Genomic DNA, 12,219 nt, shown 5'->3' with positions numbered 1-12,219 from the left:
TCTCTGGGCTTTAGTATCCTCACCTATTACAAAACAATTATCTAAAAGATCTTACTGCCTGTATAAAAATATTAGGTTATACTAAGTGATTTTTAATGTCCCTCCCAGAATTAAAGTTCCATGAATCTCTTTTCATAATGTAATCATTCAGAAATAATTATTTCATTTAGGGTTGAGTGTGTATTGTGATCAGTGTTTCTCTTAGTCCCCTAGAAACAGTCAGTGCCAACTTCAAGGTTTGAGTTCCCTAATGACCAATTCACTTTACGTAGAAAAGAATAACAGCCTCCAAAGGTTGACAATACAAATTCTTCCCATTAGGAGAAGTATCTTAGAGCGTGTGACCCTCTAGAAAGTGAGTCATTGGCACCATCTTCCATTGCAAAGAGCAGCACTTATTAGCAATGTTAGGTAGAAAGCAGGACTCTAGAAAGTGGATGGAAAACAATAGAGAAACTACGTAATGTAGAAGCCATTTTAAGTTCTTAGAGTCAAGTAAAAGTGACATTCACAGGTAAGTAGGGAAAATTGTAAAAGATCTGCTCTCAAAGAATATAATGCTTAATCCCTACATAATTTTTTGAGGGATGGGGGATTAGATAAGAGTTTGAAGGCACAGATAATGTGTTCACTCATGATGCTCAGCACCACGTCCTCAGCAAAGGAGCTCCAGGCCACTTCTTGGCTTTGCCCCTGTTAATAAGCAGAGTCTCAGCCGGGCCGGTGGCTCAAGCCTATAATCCCAGCACTTTAGAGGCCGAGACGGCGGATCACGCAGGTCAGGAGATCGGTGATCATCCTGGCTAACCCGTGAAACCCCTCGCCTCTCTACTAAAAAATACAAAACTAGCCGGGCGAGGTGGCGTGGCACCTGTAGTCCCAGCTACTCGGGAGGCTGAGGCAGGAGAATGTTGTAAACCCAGGAGGCGGAGCTTGCAGTGAGCTGAGATCCGGCCTGGTCGACAGAGCAAGACTCTGTCTCAAAAAAAAAAAAAAAAAGCAGAGTCTCACACTACACAGGCTGCTGCATTGTGTGAGGTTATGAGCACAGGTCTAGGGTTAGACTGCCTGGATTTGAATACTGGCCTTATGGGGCATGTGATGTTCTACAGGGCATGTATCCTCCCTGAGCCTCTTCTCCCCAGCCTGTGCAACAGGGATAAGAATGCTCACCTAACAGAGAGTGATGCTGGGAGGAAGTGGATGGGATAATCCATGGAAAGTATTTAACGAGGCTCCTGGCACATAGTAATTACTTAATAAGTGTGAATTATTTGCTGAGATCTCTGTACAATGTAAAAATGCATACCTTAAACATGGCTCTCTGCCATGATTCTAGATAGGTTTTTTCCCTCAACATTCTTCTTTTTTTACCTTAAAATGTTTGTCCCACCAAGTTTCATCTTATAACAGGAGGCCCAAAGTGACACATTTTAGAGCCTTCAAAGCAGAGGGCCATTTCACTTAAATGCCCACCTGCACCGTGCCAGGCGCGGCAGTAGACCCAGAAGTGCCAGACACCAGACAGGAGCGAAGGTTGGCAAAACATGGGTCATTTCCTAAGGAACTGTAATCATTGGTCTTTTACATCAGGTATCTTTGACTCTGGTCAGTACCACACATCACCTACTACCAGGCACAGTCAGTACGTTTAGGCTACTTCACAACCGAGTGAAATTCAACACTGGCCATCCCCCTGTTGCTCATCATTGATTATAATGTGACCAAAATGGAAACTGCTAACCTATGTGTCAATGCTTGTGCTGGAAACATACTGCTTCCAGATAGGGGGGAAAAAGCAATTCAGTTAAACGTCCCTTTTACGGGTCTGTAATTCTTACTGCAACTTCAGGTCGGTTGCTGAGTCCTCAAGTCACATTCTGAACCCAACTCCGGCTGTTTCTGAGACCTGAGGGACCCAGCAAAGGAGGGAGGTCCTGAAGCAGCCTTTCCAGGGGTAGAGTTAGTGACTTACAGCGAAGAAGAAAGAGACAAATTTGTCTCCAGGGACTCAGGGTTGTAAAAGACCCACCATCCCAAGCGCTCTAAACAGTGAAACAAGTAAGTTGAGAATCTAACCCATAGCAGGCAGACTGACACTGAGGACCGGATCTCCTTTCTTTGTTGGGCTTTGGTCTCTCAGGAAAAGCACCCAGAACGCTTCATCCAAATCTGCCTGCTATGAACAATATCCCATAGTGGTGGAGCTAAATGTTTTTCTCTGGCTGAAAATAGAAATCCTCCCTAGTGTAAACCCCCTGTCTTTGCTTTTAGGAGAAAAGGATAGGCACCAAATATTAGGATCTTTCCAGGGAAGTTTACCAGCCCTTTCAACACAGAAGCACTTGTCATCTTGAGCTTGTGAGCTTGAGCTTGAGCTTAAGCTTGTGGGCTTGAGCTTGCTTTCTGGGAAAGAAAAATTGGAACCTTCTAACTGATTCACTTAAAAAATCAATTCTGTGGCACTTAAAGGAATCTAAGTGAATCTAAAGTTAAAGACAAACAATGAAATGATTCCTCACCTACAATGAAAGGTTGAAAATCAAGGTAAGGAACTTGGTGAGCTGAGGGAGGAAATCACAAGGGCATGTAGGTTAATGCTGATGGGCTCTTTGAGGCCAGGAAACCAAATCTTCATGACCTTTGAGCATGATTGTTCAGCACAAGTATTTCCAGAGTACAGTAATTTGGTTTTGTTTTTAAGAGTTGTTGTTGCTTTTTTTGATGAAAAACAAAATGAAAAATTATTTCATATTCTCACTTTTTTGTGCATTGAAATATAGTACATAAAAAGCAGAAATCCCTCCATTATCCCAAGAGAGAAACACTGCTCATTTAATGTCTGTCCTTCCAGATTTTGGGATGAATGGATGGATAGATGATAGAGATATTTACTGAAATATTTTTCTTAATAAAAATGGGTCCTGTCCTACATATTATCCTGCCATTTGCTTTTGTTTTACTAAACAGCATATCATGGCCGTCTTCCCTGGCCAATATACACATATTTCTTAGAATGGCTTCGTGGTATTCATGGTGTGGGTGTTCCATGAGTTCTCTAACCATTCTTCTGTTTATGGAGATCTTGGTTTCAGTATTCTCCTGTTATGAAAAATGCTTCAGGGAATATCTTTGTACATATATTGGTACACATGCTTGCTAGTATTTCCTTAGAAACAGATTATGAAAAGTGGTACTGCTAGGCAGAGATTATGCATTTATAACAAGCTTCAAGGTGATGCCTGTTTGCTGTTCTATGGACCATATTTTGAGCAGCAAGGCCATGGATGTAGTCTGCCCTGTAACAAATTCAACTAATCAGATCAGCAAGCTGTAGAGGCCACATGTGGGCATTCTGGTGGATAGTGCCAGTGGAGCCCACTCTTGCCAACTTCAGTGAAGCCATCTTGGACCCTCCAGACCTGCCAGTCTGCCATGTAAACACCAGCAAGTGACTTCAGCTGATGTGGAGCAGAAGCATTGCCGGGCCAGGCCTGTCTGGTTTCAAGGTTCATAGAATTGTGAGATATAGAATAAAATGGTAGTTCTGTTAAAGCCCTACCCCAAAAACACTGGGATTGCTTGGTCATAGAATTTACATGTTTTTAATTCAGATGATATCGCCAAATTACCTTTTCACAAAATTGTGTCAATTTCTATTAGTACAACTAGGGATAAGAGCGACTAATTTTTTCCTAAAGGCATGGAAAGAGTCAGTGTTTGTTGAGCATTATTGACTGTTTAAAATATATTTTATCATGAAATATTTCAAACATACAGGAAACCACAGGGAATAGGATAAAATAATAGTTCAAACATTTTTGTTGTTTCTTGAGCCAAATTTAACGATAATTCTGGCTGACACAGTGGTTCATGCCCATAATCCCAGCACTTTGAGAGGCCGAAACAGGAAGATGGCTTGAGGCCAGGAGTTGAAGATCCTAGGTAACATACCGAGACCCATTTCTACAAAAAATGTTTTAAAATTAGTCTGGCATAGTCCTAGCTATGCAGGAGGCCAAGGCAGGCAGATCGCTTGAACCCAGGAATTCAAGATTACAGTGAGCTACGATCAGGCTACTGTGTCTAACCTAGGTGGCAGAGCAAGACCCTGTCTCAAAAAAAAAAAGTAATTATTCTTCAAAGAATTGTCCACATCACACTTCAGCTAAATAGTTAAACTGAGATTTCAATCCAAATGTATTTGACTGCAAAGCCCAAACTCATTTTGTTTACCAACTTCCCTTCTTATATAACTCATATTGTAGATATACAGTATTTAACAGATGTCTTAAGATTTTGGGTCATGTTGCCTAAGTAGCTTCTGAAGATCACAGAACTAAAAAGAAAAAGAACAACACCTGGCCTAGCCTCTGGCTGTCTCTTCATCTCTCCCTCCCATAGCTAAAGTATCTCAGCCCACTCCCTTTGCCTTGCCACCCCCTAGGGCTGTAGACAAGTTTGTGAACTATCACCTTGCAATCAGTGAAGCCTTTTGCCAAGGGCTTCTTGGAAGAAGGGGCAGGACATGGGCAGGGAGGGAGAAAGTGGATTTATCAATGAGATTCCTGTTGGCAGGGATTGAGAATGGGAGAAGGTCAGGGAAAATTAGGGAAATGAAAAATATTTAAGAAATACAAAGTAAGAGGAGTCAATCGAGGTCATATTTCTAAAAGAAATAGGTGTGTGAATTATGACACTCTGGGCAAAGAGAGTTCAGGCCATCTAATGCCAGCCACCAGGTGATAGGTACATAGAGCTCCCAGCACACAGGACCCTGGCATGGGGAGGCACCTGACATCCAAAGGCACTTTCTTCACCCAGGGTAGCTGAAGGGCAGGGGCAGGTGGTAGAGGTAGAAAGACGCATGCCAAAGCCCTGTGCTCAAGGTTCGAGAACACAGCTGAGTCCCCTCCAGTGCCATTCCAGTTCCCCATTGGTTACCTGGACAGCCATGAGCCACACTCAAAGGAGGAGGAGTGGGAGGGGGGTGGCGAGCCTCGGGCATGGTGGGCTACAGGTCCTGAGCCCTGCCCTGCAGGGAGGCAACTGAGGCCCGGCGAGAATTTGAGTTCAGCGACAGCTGGCCAGCACTGCTGGGGGACCCGGCGCACCTTCCGCAGCTGCTGGCCCAGGTGCTAAGCCCCCTACTGCCCACGGCCGGCAGCACCAGCCAGCCGCTCCGAGTGCGGGACCGCCAAGCCCACGCCCACCTGGAACTCGCGCTGGCCCGCAAGTGGCGCGCACAGCCCCGGTTCCTGACCGTGCCTCTGCCTCCCCACTTCCCGGTAAGCAGAGGGAGCTGGCTCCAGCCTCGGCCAGCCCAGAGAGGGGCTCCCACAGTGCAGCGGCAGGCTGAAGGGCTCCTCAAGCGCTGCCAGAGTGGACACCAAGGCTGAGGAGGTGCCGAGAGTTAGGGCTGCTAGCATGTTGTCACCTCTCAAGGCCTTGGTGAACTCCTGCCTTTCCACTACTCAGCAGCCCCTGTGCCTATGGCCCATGCCCACCCTCCAGCCCCACAAACCAGCCTGCCTGTTCCACCATCACCCGCACCAGGTCTGTGTCCTTCCAGCCATCCTCAAATGCTGCCATGCTCCCTTTGCTGCCCCCTGATCACTACCTGACAACCACAGAAGCTGCCACCACTTTGTTCCTAAGGTAAGGGAGGGCCTTCCTTGCCTGTGACAGTCTGAGGGGAGTGAGTGCAACAGCCTTTCTAGGGTCATGGCCACCAGCACAGATTTTTCAGCTCTGCTGAAGTCCCTTGGGCAGTGAGGGAGCATTCTGTGTCACAAGGGCATCAGAGGACCTGTGAGGGAGCCCCAGAGGGTGCAGGTGAGCAGGGCAGGAAGTACGTTGGGCAGCTGCATGCTCAGCTAATTCATTACCTGCTCCTCTGCTTAACCTCTGTGAGCCATATTTAAACACAGGAAGGAACTGTGAATGCCCCCAGTAAATGCTTTGACACTGAAGCTCTCTTCAGTGTTTAAGCTTATCGTGTTATGAAGGTACAGGTTGTGTTCCCTGGTAATAACTCGTATCTTTTCTGAACAGGAGTGGGGCTTTAGGACACGGAGAGTTGGCAAGAAGACAGCAACTTCAAATGAAAGCGGCACAGGTGGAAGGGACAGTAGATTAGGTAATTCATCAAACCCCTTCATTTTACAGATGAGTCCATGGGCTCAGAGCCCTCAAGGGACATGCCTGAAGACACAGAGCATTGGTATAAGGAACTTTTTAAAGGAAAAAAAAGAGTCTTGGAAGTTATCAAGTCCAGCCAGGGGTAGCTAGGCCCTTGAGAAAGTATCTTTGATGTCCTACCCCTCTGTTTAACCTGCCTAATTCTTCTCTCTCAGCGATTTGCCCAGTCCAGACCTCTCCAGATGGTCCCCTGGCTTCTGCATCCCTCTTTCACCTCCTTTTTCCTCAACCAAGACAAACCACTCCTGTCCAGTCTATCAGGGCCTCCCTTCTGAAACCAGTTACTCCAGTTGAAAAACAAGCTTGTAAATAAATGTCCTCCCCTACAGCTGGGAAGAGCTGCTAATGGCTTCTAGTGGTTCTGCACTCTCAAGGGTGTTCTTTTTTTAATTTAATTTTTGAAAAGCCAAAACATGTATACAGCTCAAAATTCAAACACTATAACAATTCTCATTCCTGTGCCTGCCTCATTCCATTGGGACAGTTCCCATCCCAACTCTCAGTAACTGTTTTTTATTAGTTTCTTGTGTATCATTTCAGAGTTTCTTTATACTCATATAAGCAAATACAGACATATTTACAGAGAATTCTCAAGTGTTCTCAGAACCATAAGCCAAAGGAATCTTGCTAACAATAGAACTTAAGGCACTTTGTAAATTTTATTGAGCAACAAGGCTTTCCCAGGGCCCCTTTTGTCACACCATATAAGTGGCTACTTTCTTGTAGTTGGAGTTCCTTGCTCTGAAGAAAATTGGTTCCAACAGGGCTTTGTAATAAGATCATCACCCAGAGAGAACCACAATCTGCGTCTCATTTCCAGGTATGAAAGGGTGAAGGGGTGATGTTGGAGAAGCCAGGACCCCTCTCTTTATTATTCATTCCTTTGTTGAACATTCCTAGGCACCAGGCATTGAGCCAGGTCCTGGGGACACAAATACAGCCCCTGTGTTCATAGCAGAAGGAAGACAACATAGGCTGAGGAGATTGTCCACTTGTGACTCACCAGATCCAACCCAGGCAGGTCTGTGTTTAAAAAGAGAATTGAGTCCTGTAGCTGAAATGTGCAAGGCTAGATTTGACTTTAGGGACAGCTTGAGTTAGAGCTTAAATGATGTCACTAGGAGTCATCTCTTGGCTCTGCACCCTCTGGGCTAGTTCAATTCTCAGGCTACTCATGGTGGCCTAGGCAACTTCAGGCTTAGGTCACCACTGTGGACCATGGAAGTAAGTCAGGATCTCAAGAACTCAAACCAAAATCCAGGGACCAAGTGTCCTTAGCCCTGATTGGCTTATTTAGATCACCTGCCTATTTCTGAACCAATCCCTGAAACCAAGGGGCATGGATTGTCCTGATTGGCCTAGCCTTGGTCACATTGCCCACTCTTGGCTCCTAGGAGTGGGGTCAACTTTACCCAAAGCACCCAGGATGATGGTGGAGGAGGAGTGGTAACTCAAAATAAACCCAGGGTACCATAGCCAATAACTAAATAAAGAAGCTGCCAGGCCACAAAAATAGGTGTTATTCCCCACACCCATGTAATTACAAGTGAAGTGCATGTTTCATATGGGAACTGCAAGGTGCTGGGAGGCCTGACCTGGGATGAGGCATTGGGAGTGTTCCCTGAGGAAGGAGCAGCTATCACCAAGTGAAGGTTGTTGGTTTATTCTAGGGCAAGGTGACTCCAGCTGTCATGGGAAGGCCCAGAGGCTGGAGGAAATGGAGTCCTTCCAAGGAACTTAGAGCTTCACTGTGACTGGAGCTCGGAGAGCAGGGATTGGGGAGTGATGGAGTAATAGAGAGGAGAGGAAGTGACACAGGCGAGGTGGGAAGCCCGGATGCCCAGCACCTTTCATCCCTACCACCTTTAACCCCAGCCAGGTTCAACTGCCAAGCTCCATACATAACAGGTTCCCCGTTGGCTGCGTGTTCAGGCCTGTCTTCAGGCACTGTAGCTGGGAGCCAAGTGAAGATCAAATCAGACCAGGCCATGTCTCTGCTTAAAACATGAGGATGTCCTTAGTAATTGTGGCTTTAGTGATGAGCAGCACTAGGAGGCCTTTGGGCCTGCGGAGCAGGGAGAAGACAAGGCAGGGAGATAGAAGGCTGGAGTGTGGGCAGGGCCTTGACGGGCATGCTGAGAACCTAGAACTTTGTTCATGTTTTAAGCAGAGACATGGCCTGGTCTGATTTGATCTTCACTTGGCTCCTTCTGTGCCAAGGTGCCTGAAGACAGGCTCTGAACACGAGCTCCACGGGAACTCCCAGAAAGCAGTGTATGGAGCTTGGCAGTTGAACCTGGCTGGGGTTAAAGGTGGTAGGGATGAAAGGTGCTGGGCATCCGGGCTTCCCACCTGTGCCAGCCTTCCTCTCTATTACTCACCACCCCCAATCCCTGCTCTCCGAGCTCCAGTCACAGTGAAGCTCTAAGTTCCTTGGAAGGACTCCATTTCCTCCTGCCTCTGGGCCTTCCCATGACAGCTGGAGTCACCTTGCCCTAGAATAAACCAACAACCTTCACTTGGTGATAGCTGCTCCTTCCTCAGGGAACACTCCCAATGCCTCATCCCAGGTCAGGCCTCCCAGCACCTTGCAGTTCCCATATGAAACATGCACTTCACTTGTAATTACATGGGTGTGGGGAATAACACCTATTTTTGTGGCCTGGCAGCTTCTTTATTTGGTGTGTGGCTATGGTACCCTGGGTTTATTTTGAGGTACCACTCCTCCTCCACCATCATCCTGGGTCCTTTGGGTAAAGTTGACCTGACTCCTAGGAGCCAAGAGGGCCATGCATCACAAGAACACTGTGACAATCCATGCCCCTTGGTTTCAGGGATTGGTTCAGAAATAGGCAGGTGATCTAAATAAGCCTCAGGGGAAGAAAGAGGGCTGAGGAGAGCTGGACTGTAGCCACAGGGTGCATGTTTCTTCTTAACAGAGCAGGTGGAAGAAGGCTGGCCAGGGGACATGGGCCAGGCATGGACACCAGCTGTGGGTCTATTCTTAGGACTGGGTCTCAGGCACAGCATCAGGCCTCCTGGCTCATCTCAATGTACTCACAGAGGCCCCCTTGCCACTGGATGCCCATCATGGGAGCTGAGATCAGGGCAAGGGCTTTCACAGGGCAGAGATCATGGGCCAGAGAAGCCTGTGCTCTGTCTCTAGGCTCAGAAATCTGCCAAATGCTGATCTAGACTCAAGCTTGGGACTCCTGGGGAAATTTTTATTGACTTCTTTGGAAGGATCCATGAGAAATGCAACTCCAGCAGAGTCACATATATAAGAAGGTGAAAAAACCAAGACGAGAGGCTCAGAATTACATTTAATACCTAGTATCTCACCTTAGGTTCTGGGCAGAACTTTCTCCCACTCCCTCTCTATGGTTTCTGATCTCTTTCTGACTTATTTTTAAGCTACCTAGTTTACATATGTGGGTTTTTTTGTCTTGTTTCATTTTTTGAGATGGGGTCTCGGTCTGTCGCCCAGGCTGGAGTGCAGTGGCGCGATCTTGACTTACTGCAACCTCTACCTCCCAGGGTCAAGCAATTCTTCTGCCTCAGCCTCCCAAGTAGCTGGGATTACAGGCACTCACCACCACGCCCAGCTAATTTTTGTATTTTTTTAGTAGAGACGGGATTTCACCATGTTGGCCAGGCTGGTCACGAACCCCTGACCTCAAGTGATCCTCCCACCTCGGCCTCCCAAAGCTGGGATTATAGGCATGAGCCAGCACACCTGGCCTACATATGTGTTTTTAATTAATTAAAGTTGCTTCCATTACTTTCTTGAAGCAGATACATAAGTAAATAAATAAATAAATAAGATGATGAAAGTGGTGTTTTTTAATTCCACAGAGGTACCATAGGTGTAAAATAATGTGTTATGGATCAACTCCAGGTCCTCAAATGTTTTAAAGCATTTCCTTTATATGTAGTCCATCAAAGTGGATCACAGCCATCACCAGTGAACCTTCAGCTTCCTCCGTTTAATCAGTTTCTCATGAATGCACAATATACAATTTCCTCCTAACAGCCCAACAAGTGTAACTACAGCTGCAAGTGCACATCTGTGTTTAGCTAACAAACCAGCCAGGCTCACGCCAATCATCTCTTTTGTACAAGAAGACCAAAAAAGTAGATAAAGCCTCACAGAGGTCCCAATGTCCTCCTGAATGTGTTTTATGTGCAGTAATTACCATCTGCATTCCTTCATTCGTCAGCTAGAAAATTATGTTCCTCCAGATCTTCTCTTAGAATCTGACCTTAGAGATCAACCACTCCAACCCCTGGTAGCAGAATCTCTGACTGCAGCTCAGGACTCTTTCTTGGTACACAGCTCCTCCTTCATTTCTGCACAATTCAGTAAATCTCAATTTTGTATTTCTTGACATTAGAGTTATGTGAAGCCAGCACAGTGCTTCTTACCTGCCGAAGCCAATGGCTAACAGAAAACTGTGGGAAGGCATCGCAATTGAAGGTAAGGCCTGTGTGGGATCTAGACCCCAGCAGTGCAGGCAGCCACTCGACCGGGACATCAGCCTTACTCCTCAGCATCCATCTGCATGTTTTCCTCTTTTCTCCAGAGTATCTCTGACCACCTAATGGAGATGGCCACAAGCTCTGTAAAGCAAGACTTAATCTGTCTAAACATCTGTGTGACCATTGTTTCTTGAAGGCTGAACTGAACCCTTTCTTCCCCACTTCCCACCTTCCACTGGAGCCAAGCAGGGATGGAGTGATACGGTAGGAGAAGGTGGGTCTGGGCCCTGCATCCAGCCGCCTGCCCAGAGCAAGTTCCCCTCACTGACAATCCCAGGTACCTGCTAAGCCCTTTTTCAAAGTCATGACTTCAAGTGATCCTCCCAAAGTGCTAGGATTACAGGCATAAGCCACCGTACCTAGCCCCCACTAAGCCCTATTTCAACAGGCCTGGCCCTCTCTAAGCCCTTTTTCAACAGAGAAACTGAGTCACAGCAAATAGCCTAACAAGCACCATCCACACATGGAGAGCATGTCTGCAATAGCTATCTTGCTAAGCCTCAGACCACTTAAGGTCTCCTTAAAAGCAAGCCCTGGGTGCCTCATCTCCCTCACACCAAGCAGTCTCCAAGGTGTTTTGCTAGATAAAAAGCCATCTCCTCCTGAGAGAGTCATGTCATCCCCTGCCCTCACCCCCAGCAGAAGCAGCAGCTCCTCCGATCATATGTGACTGTATATCAGCAGTTTCTCCTACACTTCAAGAGGAATCATGATGCAACAGTGAGCTGCAGGCATAGAGGTGAAGAAGGCTGGACAAAGCCAAACTCGTGAGAAGATCATTACCTGGGCCCTGACGGAGGGGAGAGGAGCCCTGGGGTGGAGTGGGGTAGGGGGAGAAAAGTGTCTGGAGCCCTGTGCTCACCGTATGGTCCTGCAGAGCAGCCAGGGCATCACCCGGAAGCTCATCAATCATGTAGACCCTCAGGTCCCCCCCAGGCCTCCTGGATCAGGTTGTGCATCCTCCAGATCGCTGGGTGATGTGGACATAAAGTTTGAGAAACACTGAGTCTGCAGGACTCCATGATTCATTAGATCAAGGGAGAGAGTCTCCAGGTCCTTTCTTTGAACCTTCCCACACAGCAACTGTGAATAATAAATGCCAGGCGCAAAGCTCTTCACTGTGTTAACTAAGAAAATGCATGTTTTCTTATTTAATTCTGGTAACACACCTGGGGAGTGTGCCTTATTACTCCCATTTGACAGATGAAGGAAAGAGGCTTGAAGAGGTCAAATAACTTACACCAGGTCAAGAACTGAAGGAGCTAGGATTTCATCCTGAGGGCTGCTTGACCTCTACACCTACTGCTATGATGCAAGAATTATGGCTTTTTTGCTTTGGGTGCTGCAAGGCTTAAAATAAAGCTCTAAGCAAAACACACCCCTCTCTAAACCAGAGCTGGAACTCACTTTAGGAATCCGGGCTGAGGCTCCTTGGGGCCTCCCTGCAGGGATGGGAGGGATAGAAGGGGTCAGGCAGGG

The 12,219-nt window shown here is 46.9% G+C and overlaps 1 long non-coding RNA gene across 5 annotated transcripts; it reads left to right on the top strand.

Annotated features, from left to right (window-relative positions):
• Positions 1–4,078: 4,078 nt before the first annotated feature.
• On the top strand, positions 4,079–11,867 carry LOC103886983. Of its 5 annotated transcripts, none has more exons than XR_001905739.3 (4): positions 4,079–5,658; positions 6,055–7,021; positions 10,596–10,678; positions 10,785–11,867. It is a non-coding gene; the product is annotated as an uncharacterized LOC103886983 (long non-coding RNA). The 5 variants fall into 5 exon arrangements; XR_001905737.3 differs by having other exon boundaries at positions 4,079–6,139; positions 6,928–7,021; XR_001905736.3 differs by having other exon boundaries at positions 4,079–7,021; positions 10,785–10,954; positions 11,383–11,867.
• The last annotated feature ends 352 nt before the right edge of the window (positions 11,868–12,219 follow it).

This window comes from Papio anubis, chromosome 8, assembly GCF_008728515.1.
Source record: "Papio anubis isolate 15944 chromosome 8, Panubis1.0, whole genome shotgun sequence".
NCBI classification, from domain to species: Eukaryota; Metazoa; Chordata; class Mammalia; order Primates; family Cercopithecidae; genus Papio; species Papio anubis.
Note: the sequence above shows the minus strand (reverse complement) of the source record. Positions and strands in the feature narration are given on the sequence as shown.